The sequence below is a fragment of the Lissotriton helveticus genome, chromosome 10 (genome assembly GCF_964261635.1).
Source record: "Lissotriton helveticus chromosome 10, aLisHel1.1, whole genome shotgun sequence".
Taxonomy (NCBI): Eukaryota; Metazoa; Chordata; class Amphibia; order Caudata; family Salamandridae; genus Lissotriton; species Lissotriton helveticus.
In genome coordinates, this window is record NC_136071.1 from 123050196 (window position 1) to 123069558 (window position 19363).

The following is a 19363-nucleotide window of genomic DNA, read 5'->3' on the forward strand; positions in this document are numbered from 1 at the left end:
GTTTGTTTACAATTGACTGAACTCAACTTTTACTTGTGTATAAAAAAAATGGTAACACTTGTAATGTTGGAATGAAGGCACAACAAATGTGCAACTTCTTATATCCACACATTAAAACAAGTTTGTTGATTTGGCCTTTGCTGGGTATGTATGTGCCTACCTACGGATCTCTAAATTTTTTAGTATCTCTTGGTGGTTGTAAAATATGTGTTATATGGTGCAAAGACTAAGCCATGGTGAGGGCTCAGATGAGGGGCTGGGGAGCTCAAGGACTTGTTGGGTTTGCAAGTCTAGTCATGGACTTCTGGAACTTTACAGGGCCCCTTTAATCCCCCAACAAAGGAAGGACAATTATGCCCCCCTGTATTGTAATACATGTTCACGTGCTGATCTTCTGGGATTCTAATGTGTACTATTTCTGGGTGCTCTAAAACTACTACAAACGTTTCCTCTCATCTTGACATGCAATATAGCAATAATGCTCACCAGCCATGTATGAATATTCCCCAGTCTGTGTAGCATTAGCAGATACAGGCCTTAGTGAAGAAACTGAGTGTACATTTTCAGCTTTTTAGGGAAATTGTGTGTTCTCAGAAATGTGAGATTTTGTTGATGTTTCCATGAACGATCTTTGCAGCTTGTGCTGCAGCAGTTATGACTGTCAATCAAACACCTATGCCACTGGAGCCATTTTGACACCACGGTTGAGAAACAGTTTCCAGACTACATATAATTCATTCTAAGAACAGCTGTTAACCAAGGGAAGAGGTTACAAAAGTGAAAATCTGGATTCCTTTAAAAAATGTCACTGTTCGGAAGATAGTGAGGTATTATGTAAATTGGACTAGGAATTTTCCATGAAAGTACAAGAGGTTGCAAGGCACATGAATTCGCCTTCCTAAATGTTGCTGCTGGTTTGCTATGCGGTGTATGTGTGTGGACAAAAAAGTGCATGTTTCTGTCTGCACAGGTTTCTGCCAAACTCGCCACTTACACCTATATCAGGTATTGTTATAGCATAAGTCATTTGTGATCATTGTCTTGGCCTCATGTGTTGTAACAGTTGATTATTATCTGATTATCTTCCGAGCAAAAAATCATTCTGGGTTCTTCTTTGATCAACTCTCTGACATCAACCCATATTTCCTTGTCTTGTTAATGAACCTAAAAATTCTGCCATGATAGTGCACAAGTAGCTCCCAAAAGCAGTTTTGAAAACAGACCCAGATATTTGGGGTAACAAATTGGCCAACTTATTTCATAAGTGCAATCTATCTGGCATAACCCATGATCCTGAGTTGGGAGTATTATCCTTCCAATAAATATCAATGGCTACCATAATGTAAATGTAAATGTGTTTGTATTTATATAGCGCACTTCTACCCAGAGATCTCGTAGCGGTGTATTCATACCGCTGTGGAACCCATCCTGGCTTTCCTGTGAAATGTCCACTCCTGTGCACCCCCAAGGTGAAGCCAGGCATCCAAGCGCTGCTGGGGCCGTTGTGGAGATTAAGTAAGCTATTGCCCAGAGTCACAGAGTGGGACCCATGATTAGACTAGGCACCGAGGCGAGAATTATCAGGTCCGGGGAAATTGAGTCCATGAGCCGCCGAGGCGGGAATTGAACCCTGGTCCCGGGCCAGACCTCTGCACCAGGGTCTGCCGCTCTAACCATTGAGCCATGCTTCTCCACATAATGCCCCAAAAAGGTACAGACAAAAAGTGCTTCTAGGTTCAGTGGAGAACATTTATGCTAAGAGTGTCTTGGAGCATCTCCAGACCCTGGCAATCACAAATGCCACTATAACATACAAACAGCCAAGTTTTAAAGCCAGGTGTTCAGTACTAGATAATATAGCGGCTATTCAGTCTATACAGGGCATGTATATAGTATCAAGGGGGCAAGTGGTCTATGCAGCCATTACAGATTTCTCGACAGCTTTTGACCCAGTTGATAGTCCCACCCTTCTGAAAAAGTTGGTGTTTTTTTGTGACTCTATCTGACTTCTCAAGAGAATAATTGTGCTACACTCCTCTAGCTGGTGTAAGGTGTATGGTGTTAATCAGTGCAGATAGAAGTCTGTCTTCAGGGATAATGATATAGGATAGTAAGATAAGATATAGTGGCTCTTAGCCCTGTTTTACTTTCTCTTATTTGTATGATTTATCGAAAGCATTTACACAATATCATCATAGTACCTCTAAATTGGCATATCAGTATCTTAACATTTCAATGTACACAGATAATGTAACAACCTTTGACCTCACTCCAAAGACGTTTGGCGTGTTTTCTATGCAATGAATCATTATGTGAAAAAAATACTTCATTATGAATAATGTCCCAAAAAGTAAAGTTGTGGCAGGTATAGGAGTATTTCATTTATGGATCATTGGCATAATATTGACGTAAACAATATAGATTCACTAAAACATCAGAAAATTACATTATAACAATAGTACCTTATTAAAACAAACAGAAATAACCCACAAAATGGAAAACAAATCAAAAGATCAAAATATGTTTATTACAATTATTAAAATATAAACAATAAACAAAATTTATTTTAGATATAAAAAATACATCTACATTAAAACAAATATATCACTCTAACATTATCAAATACACACTAATTACTGTTCACCATAAAAGGCAACAACTAAAAAATAAACTTCAAACAAAAAAACAGTAACCCATAAAATGACAATACACACAAAATAAGGCAAGACAATTAAGCAATCAATGTAAATAATAGCATCTCCAAAAACCACAAAAGCTGCAAGAAGTCAAGACTGACAGATTTTACAAACAGAATCTACAAAGAGAAGAGGACAAATATAAACAACTACCTTCTAAAGTAAGTAAAACATGTATTTACACTATCCTATAGACTAATTATTTTTTTAATAAATACTAAAATAAATATTAACTAACTAAACACGTTTGTCTCCTAATAGAGATACTCAAAAACAATTACTACAACTTATAGAAAATACCAAACTGCAGAAAAACAACAGAAGGTAGAAATCTTGACAAAGTCTCACAAAAACTAAATTAATTAAAACATTTATTGAACATACACTCACACTAAAACGAGTATAAATTAAGCTCACTCTGCCACCACTACCTACAGACAATCAAAGGGTTTAACTAAAGCTAAACACTTTTTTTCTCCAACACAAAATGAGGCACCTGAAAATAAAGAGTGCAATTGATAACAAGAACAGACATAAGTAGTAATTTGCAAATGATACAGACAATTTTCCATGTTAATGTTAAACGTATTTTATATTTTTAAACATTTAATACATTATAATATTACACTATTTTCAGATGAAATGAAAGAAAGAGCAAGATACATCATCTCACAGTAAGGGAAAGAATTACTCTCTCACTTAGGCTGCACTTGAGCTACACTTACAGTGAAGAAAGTACAAGCACAGAAACATTCAACTCGAGGAAGGAGCACCTTCCTTCACAAAAAAAATCCCTTGAGACATATTTCTCTTTCTATGTGTGCTGGAGAACGAGAAAGAGGAAGTAATGAGGAGAAATAAAAGATTTTGGTCCATTCCCAGGTTTACAAGCTCTTGTAAATCAGGGAATTCATCAAAATCAATGTGAGTTGCATGGGAACACCCATCGCCCTACCCTTGGTAACCTTGCCAACGCAGAGTAGCACAATGCAGCATTTTGCACTGCATTGTGCCATTCCAGATTTATTGAAGCCACTCGGAGCCACGCAAAGTGGCTTTGCGTGGCTTCCTAAATCTGTCTTACAGGTTTGTGCCAAACATGTACCATGCTGTATGGTGCAAACATGATGCAACCCTCTCATAAATATGCCCCTAAATGTAAAGTACGCAACCAGCAGCCGATTTGCCTTTGAAATTTTTGAAATGAAAAAAGTGATAGCACCAGCCTATGTCCCTGTCACAAAAGGTAACTAACCACTACAGCTTACTGTACAACACAAACACAAGCTAAGTATTTTGAAGACACCAGGGTTGGCAGACTGCAAGTCAGGACACAGACATTAACCCAAATTCCAAGTACTGTAGTGGAATGTCCTACACAATCAGTAACCCAAATTAAAGCTAAAGTAACCAAACAAACCAATAGAATGAATGACATGTTACAATGTCAAATAAAACTCTTTCTCAACAACAAACACTGCATAGAATCAATAGCCAGAAGTCTATTTGAACAAATCCAATTTCCTACACAAAGCCCAATAAACTAAACTAAGAACTAAAACCAGCAACATTAAAATATTTTTTAAGTAATTAATACACCAGTTAATTTTACACATCAGTTAAAAAAATATAAAACTCAATTAACAAATTAAACTGGTGAGTAAAATTGGTATATATATTAATACATTTAAAAACAAAAAAGTCACCAACTACGAACATGTATAATGTAGATTAAATCATATAAAACCAATTAAATAAAATACAGAAAATAGAATAAAGTACACAAAAATAATATCAAATATAAATTCATAAATAAATATGTAATTTCCCACCCAACAATAAATAATTGGATTATAACTTACAGTTTCAAAAAGGGAAAACTAAATGTACAGAAACCCACAAAAAATCCAAAAATAACACAGGTCCATTAGAAATTCATCAAAGCGATCTAAATTCTGAAGGAACCATAAAAAACAAATAATTATTAAAAGAAAAAGCAGTCTGGGAAAACTAAAAATTCAAAGGAATACACATTGAAAAATATTGATTTGCTAGAAAAAAATGTCCATACAATACTTTTAAATCCAAACAATCTGTGCAAAATAAGAGACAAAATCCACCCACAAAAATCAGCTCATTCAAACATAGAAGTAAAATAACAATAAAGTTATACAATGCACATAATATAACAAAATACAATATAGAACAATGATATCAACTAACAAATACAGCCTATACCTAATGGAAAAGGCTAATCAACAAACACTCAAAAACTAATCTTAAACTTGCTAAAAACCACAAACAGCACTCTGATTTCCATTAGCTACTACTCCCTACATACCCCATACTCCCATAAACCCTGCAAAAAAACATTAAAGTAGTCTTACCTGGTCTGACAAAAGGCAGCACATTTCCACGATTTTCTTCCTGATCATGAGCCAAAATCAATACATATAGAGGTAAATTCACAAGAAGGTGTGATAATTACCGCAAGAGTAGCGTAACACAACTTTCGACATCGCAGCCTATCATGGGCAAATAACCCTGTGTAAACTTGGAATTCAAAACACGGCGGTAGCATGCCATAGTCTGCCGAAACCGCGGCCAATGCCCACGATACAACCACCTCGATGGAGACAAAAACACAAACCACAACACCAAAAAACCTTCAATGGGCCCAAGGGCTATGAGGAAACCATGGATAAGAAGTACCAGGCCCGCAACACACACTTGGCAGAGTTTGAACTGTACTGCAGTGAACGAGAAGGATGTGCATTGTCAGTACTAATCCAGAGACATGGAAAACTGAGAAGGCCAATAGCGTATTTCTCAGTTGTTTTAGACCCTGTGGCAAAAGCGTTGCCAGGTTGTCTGAAAGCAGTAGAAGCTACAAGCGTCCGTCTAGAACAAAGTGAAGGATTAGTGATGGGATTTCCTGTGAGGGTGTATGTACCTCACTCTGTGTAGATTCTCCTCACTAGAACAAAAACACAGTACTTGACCAACAATAGGATGACCAAATACGAAAAAACAATTCTGGGAGCAGAAAATGTGATAATCTCTTGATGCGTAAATGTAAACCCTTCTACATTATTGCCGGATACTATGGAAACCGAAATGAGAAATGAGGTTGATCACAAATGCATGGATGTTCTTGAATACTGTACCAAACCAAGACAAGACATCAGAGATGAGCAATTGCCTGAATCCGACTATGTGATGTTTGTTGATGGTTCGTGTTTGAGAACAGATGAGGGTGTTTTGAGTGCAGTATGTGCCGTTTGCACAGTGGCAGAAGTATTGGAAACTTCTTGTCTGAAAGGGATTCGTTCTGCTCAAATAGCAGAATTGATTGCTTTGATTCGAGCATGTGAACTGGGAAAGGAAATCAAGGTTACCATAGTGACTGATAGTCAGTATGGATTTGGGGTTGTCCATGACTACAGACAGCTGTGGTCCCAAAGAGGATATTTAACTTCTGCAGGATCCCCCATAGGTAATGCAGAATTCGTGAGAATGTTGATTGATGCAATTCAACTGCCTGACAAAATAGCTGTGGTGAAGTGTGCAGCACACAAAAAGGAGGATGACTACATCACCCGAGGTAACAGGTATCTAGACTCAATTACCAAATAATGCGCTAAAAATCTTGCATCCATCAATCGGGACAGGGAAAAGGAACATGTTTCAAGTCCTTTAATGCTAACAACAGTAGTTGAAACTTGGCAGGAAGTGAGGCAAATGCAGGAAGAAGCTGATGAGGAAGAGAAAAATGTTTGGTTAAAAGCAGGATGCAGATAAAAAAGAGTAAGATGAAATTTGTGTTTTGCAAAGATGAAAGACCAGTAATGCCCGATAGCATGATCTCAAATATGGCGCAAATGGACCATGGTCAAGCTCATATTGAGAGAGATGCCATGCTTCGCTTATTTAGACAAACGTGATACAATCCAAGTTCAGGATGATTGCTGAGAGCTTATGTCAAAGATGTGTCAGCAGTTTAATCCAAACAGAAGAACAATTGTGAGTCTGGGAACCATAGGACGGGAGGGAGGTCCATTTACACAAATGCAGTTGGATTTTATAGAACTTCCACCTTGTAACCGACTCAGATATGTTTTGGTGATCTTCTGTTTGTTCTCACGATCGGTAGAGGCTTTCCCCACAAGGAGGAACGATGGGCTAACTGTTGCAAAGTTACTTCTACGTGAGATAATCCCTAGGTTTGGTTTCCCAGTGACCATTGAAACTGATTGTGGCCCACATTTCCAAAATGAACTCATGCAAATGGTATGTAAAGCACTGGACATTCGTCAGAAACTGCATTGTGCTCTCAGACCTGAGGCTTCAGGAGTAGTTGAACAGGTAAATGGAACGATTGCAAACAGGATTGCTAAAATGTGCTTGGCAACAGGACTGAAGGGGCCAGATGCCTTGCCACTTGTTTTGATGACATTAAGAAGCATACCTGACAGAAAAACTGGATTGAGTCCACATGAGATTTTAATGGGCAGGGTGATGTGACAGGCATTTGTACCAGCGGATAAGTTGTTAACAATAAATGATGACATCATACTGGATTACTGCAAAAACATGTCTGGTGTGGTGACTTCTGTGTTCCATCAGGTGGGAACTGCATCAAACACGAAAGAGAAAAGTCCAGCTCATGATCTAGTTCCTGGAGACTGGGTTCGCATAAAAGTACACCGCAGAAGAAACTGTTTGGTGCCTCGTTGGCAGAGACCAAGACAAGTAATATTGGTTAGCACCACTGCAGTTAAATATGCTGGAGTAAAAAGATGGGTACACGCAAGCCATACTATCCGTGTATCTGAGCCTGAAAATCCAAATGAGGAAGGTGAAAGCACAACTGATTCTGGCTCTGAAGGTGAACCAGAGAGAGGTCCAGATACTGACGATCAACAGGAACGTCGATATCTGGAAGTATCAGATGCCAGCTCTGCGTCTGAAGGGGAAGGAGAAATATTGAAGTATCGAATTCTGAAGATCAATTTGAAGATCGAGAATTGGTAGAGAATAACACTAGTAAGGACACTAAGCAAAGTAAAGATAAAACTGGTGACCAAGAAAATTCTGAAGAACAGTCTGAAAGCTCTGGAAGCAGGGACGAAAATCCTGACACTGGAAAAGAAGGAGAAACTCATGATAATGATGAGATTCCAAGTACCAGCTATGGAGATATTCCTAACAGAGTGAAAGAACTGTCAAAGGAAAAACTGATTCAGAAAAAGGGAAAGACATTGTAAAGTTTGCCATAAACGAAACTGTCAAAGACACTGAAAGTGAGACTGACGACAGTGCAGATGAAACTTCATTAAGAAAGAGTCCAAGAAAAAGGGCTTGGAGAGTAGAACATAACACCACAGAGCCTAAGACAAAAAGAGTTTGTAAAGGAGATAATTGGCCTAAAGGAAATGATGGACTGAAATTTAAACTGGTTAACAAAGAAAGAAAGCCAGAGGACTAAGTTAATGAAATAACCAGTCAAAAAGAGTCATTGGGAAAAAGAATAGAAGTTGTCCAAAGGCCAAAAAGAGTGAGAAGACCAAATCAGAAGTACAAATCACCTGAATGGACATGTATAATATTGCCTCCAATTGAAGAAGTAAACAGCAGTCAAGAGAAGCTGAACTGCCCAAATCAGATGGGAAAAGTGAGTAAAGAACTGAATCACAGAGAAAAGTGGTAATTGATCAAAGAGATAAGGTAAAAGTAAAACCTGAAACCCTGATAAAAGAAAAGGCATTGCAAGTGAAAAATAAAAGCTTGTAGGTGATATAAGGTCGAAGAAAACTTGTTAGAAAAACTTGCTGTATAAAAAAAAAAAAATGTCTACTAATGATCATAAAATGAAATGTTCTATTTTTAGAAAATGATGTAGATAATGTCTAATATGTACTGGATTACTAATATTGATATGGATAATCTTTGCTATTGTCATTCCTTTTCAGGTTAACTTAGTAAAGTTGAAACATAATGTGAGTTCGGGATGAACCAAATGTCGAATCAAACTCAAACAAGCAGCATGTATATAGACCAGAATTACATCAGGATAGTTCTATTAGTGATTTCACTAAAAATAAGTTTTCAAGGTTATTGTCTGAATATGCCAGGACAATGGATGCTAGCGACTGCTATGTATATGTAAAGTTGCCTGCATTTGATTCCGAAGGGGTGACATATCACCACCTTCCACTTACATATGGTGTCACATGTAGTGTGATTGCAAGCCTGTTTTATAAAACAGGAAAGTTGGAATATTATTACTCAAATTCAGATGATGTTTTTGCTAAATTAAAGATAGTGGATACTATGAATAAGATAAAACCTGCTAAATTATTTGGTGAATTCTTTTTAGAAATAGATGAATTGAGCCATGAGTACGCCTTCAAAAATAGTTTGACATGTAAAATGAGTATTGAAGAGAAAACATTTTTGGATATGGTTGAGGAAAGGCGAATTGCTTATAAACGTAAAGAAAAAGTAAAGCATGAAAAATCCAAATATTGGACATTTGATGACGAGAATCTTGATGAAAGAAATGTGAATGTAGCTATAAATATAGACACTCCATTGTTAGGGAAATTCTGTATTAGGAGAGACAACACTGTGTATGACAATTATTTTGTGGGAGCAAGTCAATGTAAAGATACGTATAGAATCCTAGGGGGTTGGGGATTTAAAGGGGGAATAGATCCAGTTTTTCCTGGTATTTATTTCATTTGTGGAAACAAGGCTTATTATAGATTACCTGACCACTGGTATGGGACTTGCTACGTGGGATTGGTCTTTCCTAAAATCTTTCATGTAGATAGAGGTACTAATGGCATCCATGCGATAGGTAAACCTTTAAGCTGTAGAAAAGAGAGAGTGTCATAGAAATAATAGGTGATGTTTTTGGAGCACTGATACCAGCAGTGGGAATATCTTTCAATGCAAATCGAATTCGAAGATTATCAACAATAGTAGATCGTTTGTCAACAGACACAGTAGGTGGATTCTTAATGGTAAACACCGAAATGATTGCTATGAGAACTACGGTAATGCAAAATCGTCTTGCTCTTGACATAATATTAGCAAAAGAAGGATGAGTTGGTGTAATTTTGAAGGTATAGCACTGCTGCACCTATATTCCAGACAAAAGTCAAAACATTGAAAAGTACATCACAAATATTACAGAGTGGCATAGATAAATTGAACCACTGGAGTTTGATGGTATTCTTGAACGCCATGGTAAAAGTTTTACAGCAGTTTATACGTTGGTTTCAAGAACCAAGAAGATACTAGAGTATGAATCCATACTAATCTGAAGAACCTGAAACATGTTTTGATAAAAATGTGCAACATTTTGGGAGATATTTGGTGATAGAATCACCAAAGGGGGGAGTTGATGGAGCAAGGTGGAGAAACAAAATGTCGTGTACCCCCCTTGCAAAATCACACTTCCATAACCATAACTTGAACTAATTGAGTGGTGTGTGGAATTAATCAACTTATATTAAGAAATGCACCTACACAAATACACGTGGGAAATAATTTTGCTTATGTTGCAATCATAATTAACTAATCATGTGATTTTGTCGTGTCCTGAACTAATAAGCAGCTTTGAAACAATGAAATGTGGCAGAAAAGTGCTTTTTTTTAACGCATTTTGTGGCAAAACATGTAGACAGGTGAGCATATTACACCTAAATGTTGCTTATTTTGCTAGGTAACTACTAATAGGGAAAACCTTAGTAAGGGGGGAGGTAAACAGAAGGGTAAGATTTCCAAAATTAACGTTCGTTTGGGCTTGTTTCTATGATAGTTCCCATTCTGGCCTGTGAGGCCTACTAAAAACATGGCTGTTTTGTTAAACTGCGAATAGAAGATGAACTGAGCATGCGCAGCCCAAGTCCGAGTTCGAATACGAGCTGCTTGTGCCTGAAGTGAAGGCAGTTCAAGGACGTGTGGCCTGGAAGTATAGATGGCTGCCAAAAAGGATGAGCACAATGGTTCTGAACGTGAGAAGATTCCATGAAGTTGCTAATTGAGAACGTGACTAGGCCGGACACTGCTTTAACAAAAAACATTTTTAAAATTTAGCTGACGGAAGAAAAAATTTATATTGTAATGATGAGGTGATGCTCATCCACCCCAAATTGTCCAATCAGAAACTTGAATTTAGGCTGAAAGTTACTCTTTTGGATAGATAGAGCCAGTGAAAAAGGTATAAAAAGTGCTGGTTTTAGTGAGGAAAAAAAACTTCTTTTCGATTTCCTCCCGAGATGCTGCTGGTATGCTGATTTTCCTGAGATGTAAGACTCTGAATAATTTTTTTTATTTCCTTTGAATGAGAGATACAGTCTAGCTGAGGGTTTTAGTTAGGGAAGTTAGGGGACAAAATGAATTTTGGGAACAATGGGCCCGATTCACAGAACTAACTTAAGACAAAATCCTAAACTTACTACCATTTTGGTATTCACAGAAGGCACTTACTCTTTTTGATATTCACAGAATGCACTTACTCATTTCGGTATTCACAGAAGTTAGGAGTCCTAACTTTAGGACTCGTAAATGCCTTCTGTGAATACCGAAAGTCTTAAAGTTAGGATTTTTCTCAATTTAGTAGTAGTAAAGTTAGGACTCCTAACTTTAGGACTCCTAAATGCCTTCTGTGAATACCGAAAGTCTTAAAATTAGGATTTTTCTCAATTTAGTAGTAGTAAGTTGGGACTCCTAACTTTTGGACTCCTAAATGCCTTCTGTGAATACCGAAAGTCTTAAAATTGGGTTTTTTCTCAGTTTAGTAGTAGTAAAGTTAGGACTCCTTACTTTAGAACTCCTAAATGCCTGCTGTGAATACTGAAAGTCTTAAAATTAGGATTTTTCTCAATTTAGTAGTAGTAAAGTTAGGACTCCTAACTTTTGGACACCTAAATGCCTTCTGTGAATACCGAAAGTCTTAAAATGGGGGTTTTTCTCAGTTTAGTAGTTGTAAAGTTAGGACTCCTTACTTTAGAACTCCTAAATGCCTGCTGTGAATACTGAAAGTCTTAAAATTAGGATTTTTCTCAATTTAGTAGTAGTAAAGTTAGGACTCCTAACTTTCGGACTCCTAAATGCCTTCTGTGAATACCAAAAGTCTTAAAATTTGGATTTTTCTCAACTTTACTACTACTAAACTGAGAATAATCCTAATTTAAATACTTTCAGTATTCACAGAAGGCATTTAGGAGTGCTAAAGTTAGGAGTCCAAACTTTACTACTACTAAATTGAGAAAAATCCTAATTTTAAGACTTTCGGTATTCACAGCAGGCATTTAGGAGTTCTAAAGTAAGGAGTCCTAACTTTACTACTACTAAACTGAGAAAAAAAACAAATGTAAGACTTTCGGTATTCACAGAAGTCATTTAGGAGTCCAAAAGTTAGGAGTCCTAACTTTACTACTACTAAATTGAGAAAAATCCTAATTTTAAGACTTTCAGTATTCACAGCAGGCATTTAGGAGTTCTAAAGTAAGGAGTCCTAACTTTACTACTAATAAAATGAGAAAAAAAACCATTTTAAGACTTTCGGTATTCACAGAAGGCATTTAGAGTCCAAAAGTTAGGAGTCCTAACTTTACTACTGCTAAATTGAGAAAAATCCTAATTTTAAGGCTTTTGGTATTCACAGAAGGCATTTAGGAGTCCTAAAGTTAGGAGTCCTAACTTTACTACTACTAAATTGAGAAAAATCCTAACTTTAAGACTTTCGGTATTCACAGAAGGCATTTAAGAGTCCTAAAGTTAGGACTCCTAACTTCTGTGAATACCGAAATGAGTAAGTGCATTCTGTGAATACCAAAATGAGTAAGTGCCTTCTGTGAATACCAAAATGGTAGTAAGTTTAGGATTTTGTCTTAAGTTAGTTCTGTGAATCGGGCCCTATCTGTCTGTTGCTAATATTTGCATTTCTGAAATTAAATAAAATGTCTATTTCTGAATTTTCCTAAATAAATGAAATTAACTGTTTGAAATAAAATTCTTATTTTCGTTTTTGAATAAAGAAATAAATTAAGTGAATACACTTTTACACATGCTAAATTTGCTTTTAATAAAAATTAGATAAATGCAGAATTAAGCTGGTCTTGAGTTTTTCTACGCCTAGTTTTTTTACTAGCAGATTTGTTAACCACAGTGGTGGCATGTCTAAATAAATGTTGTGTTAATGAAAACCATGGTAAACTCGTTTATTCTGCATGTGTAAATAGTATAAATATTCAGTTTTAGTTTTAGACACCCCACTATGATACAGCAACTCTCCTTTGAATCTCACTGATCAATGAAGTAGGATGGCAGTATTTTGTAAGTGACTCGCGGTGTTATGGGCCCCACTGACGAGTAGATGTATGATTTTGTACTTCAGGGAAAGGTGACATGGTATTAGAAATTATTTACGGAGAACCGCTGCATCACGTTGTAAAGGCATGCGGGGTAAATGCATGCAGAGTTCTGTCATACAACCGTTTCCTGCTATACTCTTTCATATATTCTGTATTAGCTTGTCTTCTGATAAAGCCTCATAAATTCTGGTTCAAATGTCATCTTTGTTCGCTTTTGAGAAAGGATAAAGGGAAGCTGATAAATTACAAATGGTCTCTGCCAGGTAAAGTCAATTTCTTTTTTCTTTTTCTTTCTCCTCATTCCATCATCAATTATCCCCACTCCTAATTTCGAGGAGGTGCTCATTTTCCCAGAGAAAGTTGACTCAGTGCGGTTGCTGATTTATTGGTGGTATTTGGAGGCCCAGCACCCTCTCAGCAGTGCTATTGTGCAATCATCAGACTGTTACCTTCAGATTGCCAGGTTATGTAATGGCTCCATATCTTTTCTGTGATTTTGTTTTACAGGCTAAGACCATCTGGCTGACCTAATTCACTGATCTAGTCTAACAGGTGTGGGGGATCATTTGAGATCTAATTTTGATATATTTCTCTCTTTGCTAAGAGAATAAGGAAGAAGTCAATCTCACTTGGGTCTTATGTATCACTTTATCCAGTGATGAATCAAAACCAAACAGAATTAAAGGATAGCTTACCTTCACTTTGACATTGACTCCAAGAATTTTATTTAAGATCTTACAAAGGGAGATCAGGGTTGGGCAGTCAACAAACAGGTGCTTATCGTCTACTTTTGGAAGATTACATCTCCTACACCTTGCAGCATCATGAGTAAACTTAGCCAGTCTTTGCGTCATCTAATAAGCCCTGTGGAGGGTGAAAAGTTGGTTCCTTTTTTAATGGCATAGGCTTAACTGTTAAATAAAGTACGCATTATGATACTTGCCATACGTCTTCAGTCATAAGCTCCCGCACTTCCTTCTCCCATATTGCATACAGTTCTGCTAGGTTTTTGTCTCCTCTGCTTTGACAATGTCCCAATACCATAAATTGCCTTCTTTCTTGAGCTGTGCATTATCTCTCGCTAGATCTTCATGCTCCCAGTATATAATCTCAGACAGATTCTGTGATGACCATCATGCTGCAAACAGGAGGTATTTAAATTTTGTGAGCTCTCCCTTTGTAAGGCTTGATAATGATTGCTAGCCCATGTGATTCCTATCCTTCCTTAAATCTCCACAAGCGACGAGGCCCACCTCCCTGAGTGTACTATTCAGTTTTTTTAAAACAGCCATAATTTTAGAGATAAAAGAAGGGCCTTCAACCTCACTTACTTGAAAGATTTTGAGTCCCCAAACTTGTAGTGAAACCTTTCCTGTTCCAGTAGCAGCAACATAGCCTTATAAAATTGCCCTATCTGAGATTCATCAGGTTGCCTTGCCAGCATCTAAACATTTTTAAACTGGAATGAATGCATAACAGTAAATATGAAAGTCAGGTAAAGCGAAGCCACCCTGTTTTAAGTGTCTTCGAGGATATCCTTACCCCCTTGAATGAACAGAGGCATCTGCTAATGCTCCCTTGTATCTTCTTAATTTGCTCCTACTGAAATACTAACAGGATAGTATTAAAAGGCAAGTCAATTTTAGGAGAATCATCTTGACCACAATTACTCTCCCATAAATGTTCAGTGGGAGATTTTCCCACTTCCTTAACAGAACCTCAATCTCCTTACAGACCTCACCAAGGTTTTTACTGGAGTGATCATCAATGTTTTGTGTTACTAGTATTCCCAATTATCTGATTTTTTTTAGCATTCTGAGTGTAGGTTTGTACTAACCCTGAATATTATCTCTGTCTTTTTCTTGTTTACTGAGTAGCGCAAGATTTTCCCGAATTCATCAGTATGCTGCCCCAGTCTTGGAATAGAGAGTTCCTAATTGGACATATACACAATGATATAATGTATATAAGGCTATATTTATTGGCAATCCTAGAGACTGAAAGGGTACCATGGCCTGATCCAGCCACATGGTTTGGGCTAGGGGGCTCTATGTACAGGTTAAAAAGTATTGGTGACAGAGGGCACCCTGCCAAATTCCTCTTGAAATGGAGAATGTTTGAGTTAATTCACTATTTAGCAAAATTCTAACTATAGGTGATTTATATAGGTTTTGTATTACTTTGATGACCTTGTCACTAAAACCAAAAATTCTTAGGACCTCCCATAAATAGTGCCAGTTTACTCTGTTGAAGGCCTTAGCACTGTCAAGAGTTGGAATTATAAGGGTCCTATGATAGGCCTCGGCCATAACACCTACAAGTAGATGGGTTAATTTGTGAAGTTACCTTCCAGATTAAAGCCCTTCTGATCCATATGGACAATCAAATGGAGAGCATCTGCTAATCTCTTCTCTATAATTCATGTGAAGATTTTATAATCACAGTTTAATAATTACATGGGTGTGTATGAATCTCTTTTTTTTTAATCTTTGCTTGGTTTAAAGCTCGTCACCATAGTGACCTCATACCAGAAGCATAGAATCTCTTCATTAAACAAGTAGATTAAGTTAAATAACATCTTCCAAACCAGGATTGCTAAAAAATTAACCTGTTATATGGCTCATCTTGAATCAGATCAGGACCTGACACCTTACTATTTTTTAAACTCTTGACCTGTTTAACAATATCCTCTTCCATTATTTCTGCCTAAAGGCCTGCAATTTGGTCAGCAGTAAGGGATGGCAGTTTTTTTCAATCTAGAGGTCAGTTTTTAATGTCAGTTGGATCTTAATGAATATCCTAAGTATATGCCCCTCAAAAATTGTTTATCGTTTCAGCTTCTATTTCCTCTGTTGAAGTTAGCACTCTCCTGTGCTCTGTTCATAGATTAGTATGATTTCTAACTAGGTTTACCTTGGTTTTCCAGAATAACAATTAACCACTTTTCTCCCCATATGCATAGTGGTGCAACATAATAACTTTCCACTTACCTTGTATCTTCTTCTCCAAACAAAGCTCATTTTGCAGATTTTCTAGCTCCAATCTCAAAATAGGGCTAGCTCGTGACGACTTTATTGCATCAATCTGTATTTCCCTTTCCTTTTGGTAAATTCTTCTGCTAAGTACTTTGATATTACCCTGCATCCTAGATTCCTCGCTATAGGAAATCTTCCAGACACATCTCATTAAATATGCCTTGTGTGCATCTCAAACCATAGCATATCCCACTGCTCCTGTATTTTTACTACAAAAACCTCTAGTTTTCCATTTAGATTTTCTGTAATGGATTCATCCAGGCCGAGAGCTCTTTATGTCAACCCGGTATTAGGCTTAGCAATTGGAAAGTCTAAAACAAGCAAGACCACAGAGGGATCAGACTCTGTTGCTGGAAGATGGATTATTAACTGAATTGTTTGTGATCAAGACTTATCTAGAGGAAAATGATCTATTGAGGCCATATTTTTTACTATAATATGTGTAACCGCTCTGATCTCCTGACTTTTTGTGCTAGTTATCAGCTAGTCTCAGGCCTTCCATCATATCCTTTAACTTGCTTTTCATTCTCGACATACAAGTATAATCACATTTTTAAGCTCTATTGATCTTGCTATTCAAAATAAAATTAAAATCCCCCACCAGACATGGAGAATTAGAGCCTATTAAATGTCATTCTAAGCTGTAAGAATGTAGGAGCAATGCCATTAGGTCCGTAATACCCTGTGCATGTCCACTCAAATGATTTGCCATGTCTTTGAGTGCTTGTGGGGACATGCATGGAATACCCATACAGTGTCCAAGCCTCTTTTCCATGCGCCAATGGATGGTGAGGAACGCGCTTTCCATACCTTAGCAATGTCTCTTTTGGCCAATGTAAGCCCTAGGAACAATAAGTGGCGCTCATAGCGGTTCTCACCAAGACCCTCTGTGCTATGGAGAAGAATCAGTTTGGGATCTCCCAGAAAAGAGCCTCAGCAAGGCAGGATGTCACCCACCACCAGAAACCCTGCAGAGATGAACAATCCCACACTGTGTTTGCGAAGGTACCCTCGTCTATTCCCCACTTAAGACAGTTAGGAAATTCAAGCACCCCCATACGCAACACATGTTATCTGGTGTAATAGGTTCTATGGAGATATTTGAGCTGAATAATGTGAAGGCACGAGGACATAGCTGCCTCATGTGGTGACCCCAGGGCTTCTGTCCAGTAATCACCCCAACAACGTTTCTTTGCCATGATGCCCAAAAAGCAGGCAAGGTGATGGTGCTGTGTGTGATCAGTGATTGATAGATTTGGGTGATTTTGTGCATGCCTAGGTCGTCCATTAATAATTTGCACTCCGGAGGGCTACATTTTGGCAGTTCCTGAAGGTCTCGTAAGTAAGGGGATAGAGTGTAGTGGAGCTCGAGAGACCCATAGATCTGGCTACGATGAAGCTGCAATTCAGACTTCGGCTCCTGAAAAGACTTCTAGACAAGATCCTTTAGTACAGTGCCCAGTGTGGACACCCCTATCTCATCCCACTTTCAAAATCCCTCCAACAGGGTGACCTGGCAAAGTAAAATACCATGTAACAAGGGAGGCTACCATGTCAGTTTCCCCCACCACACCATCCATTGAAGGGAACGCCACCACAGAGATATCACCACCTGAGTCACAGGGGGAAGGAAGCCACGTCCCCCCCAGCTGTACAAATGATCCAGGAATGGGATATCACCCATCGCGTGTCATGTCGCCATCCCATTGAAACTGATTCAACACAGAGTTAAGTTGTTTGAAACATGAAATAGGGATAATGTGCGGGTGGTTCTGAAGTTGACAGAGCACATGTGGGAGCCCAGCAGGTTGTGTGGGAGCTGGAACCAGGCCTTTACTTCATCCCTAAGATGCATCAATATAGAACTGATATTGCTGGACCATGATGTCTCAGGGTCAGGGTAGACAAAGATCCCAAGATATATAAAGCCATGTTTAGCCAGAGTCCAACCATCAGCCCATTTCATATCACTCTCCGACCTACCCACATGGAACACCACCGACTTCCCGGTGATCATGTAAAGCCCAGATGTTTTGACAAATACCCACATAAAATGTAGGATTCGAGGCCTGAGCATTGTGGATCTGTAAGGGAAAACAGGGCATCATCCATGTATAGCACGATTCTATCATATAACTCCGATGGCCATTCAAAGTCAAAGTCAAAGTCAAAAAGATTTATTTGTGTTGGTTCTCGACAGAGGACCACAAATATAACATATAAAACAAGAGAAATAACAAGAAAATGTATGCATCACAGACTAATATAAAAATAACATAGTTTAAAAAAATTTGTAAAAATTATAACACACAAATTCATTCGGAGGCATTTTGCCCACTGTTAATAGTTCTTTTTCCTTTGTTAACCTGCAGGTTCGATATATTGAATCAATATATAGAGCACGGGCTGCTACTACTTTAGGATTAGGGCAAACAAATAGTAAATGCTCCACAGTCTGCTCGCCCCCTTGACATAACGAACAAAGATAGGAGCATTCCCCAGCTGACCATTTTGATTTATGGGATTGGACAGGTAAAATCCCTATTCGTAACATCAAGATCACCCTCCTTGCACTATGAGTAAGGGAAAACAATATGTAAGGCTGGGTGTGTTTATACTCTATACGTTCAGTGTATGATTTGAATGTTTTTAATTTATTGCTATGTGCATAGTCCAAATCAAAACTCAACCTCAGTGTGAAACATTTAAGAAAGAGTTTTAGTTGCGATACAGACCAGGTCAATAAAATATCTGTAGTAATTTCAGCCATTCGAAATGCAGCTGACATATTCACTAAAAAAGTTTGCTTAGCTGCTTCTGTGTCAAAGGTTTCTTTTTGTAGCAGATATCTGAGTGCTCCCTCCTTTGCATGGAGGAGATTGTAGGCCCACCTGATAATGTTGGCCACGGCCGTAGCAAAAGCACTTGTAATTGCAAATTCTAGCCTTAAAACCTGAACTGGTGTTGCAACTGGAACCTTCATCATTCTTTTCAAAATTTTCCCCTCTTGGCGATCCATGAAGCCCCATTGTTTTATAGGAATATATTCCGTAGCATAAGACAGGACTGCAGGAATTTTCACTTTGTATATTTTCAATAATGAGGAAAAATGCCTGCTCCCCGTGGCACTGTAGAGTCTTGAAAGTGCTCCAGCATGTAAATCGGATTTCTTTATTAATTTATCTATATGCTTTATGTTTGTTAGATTCTTTGACAGGATCCTGCCAAGGTATATATATTCTTT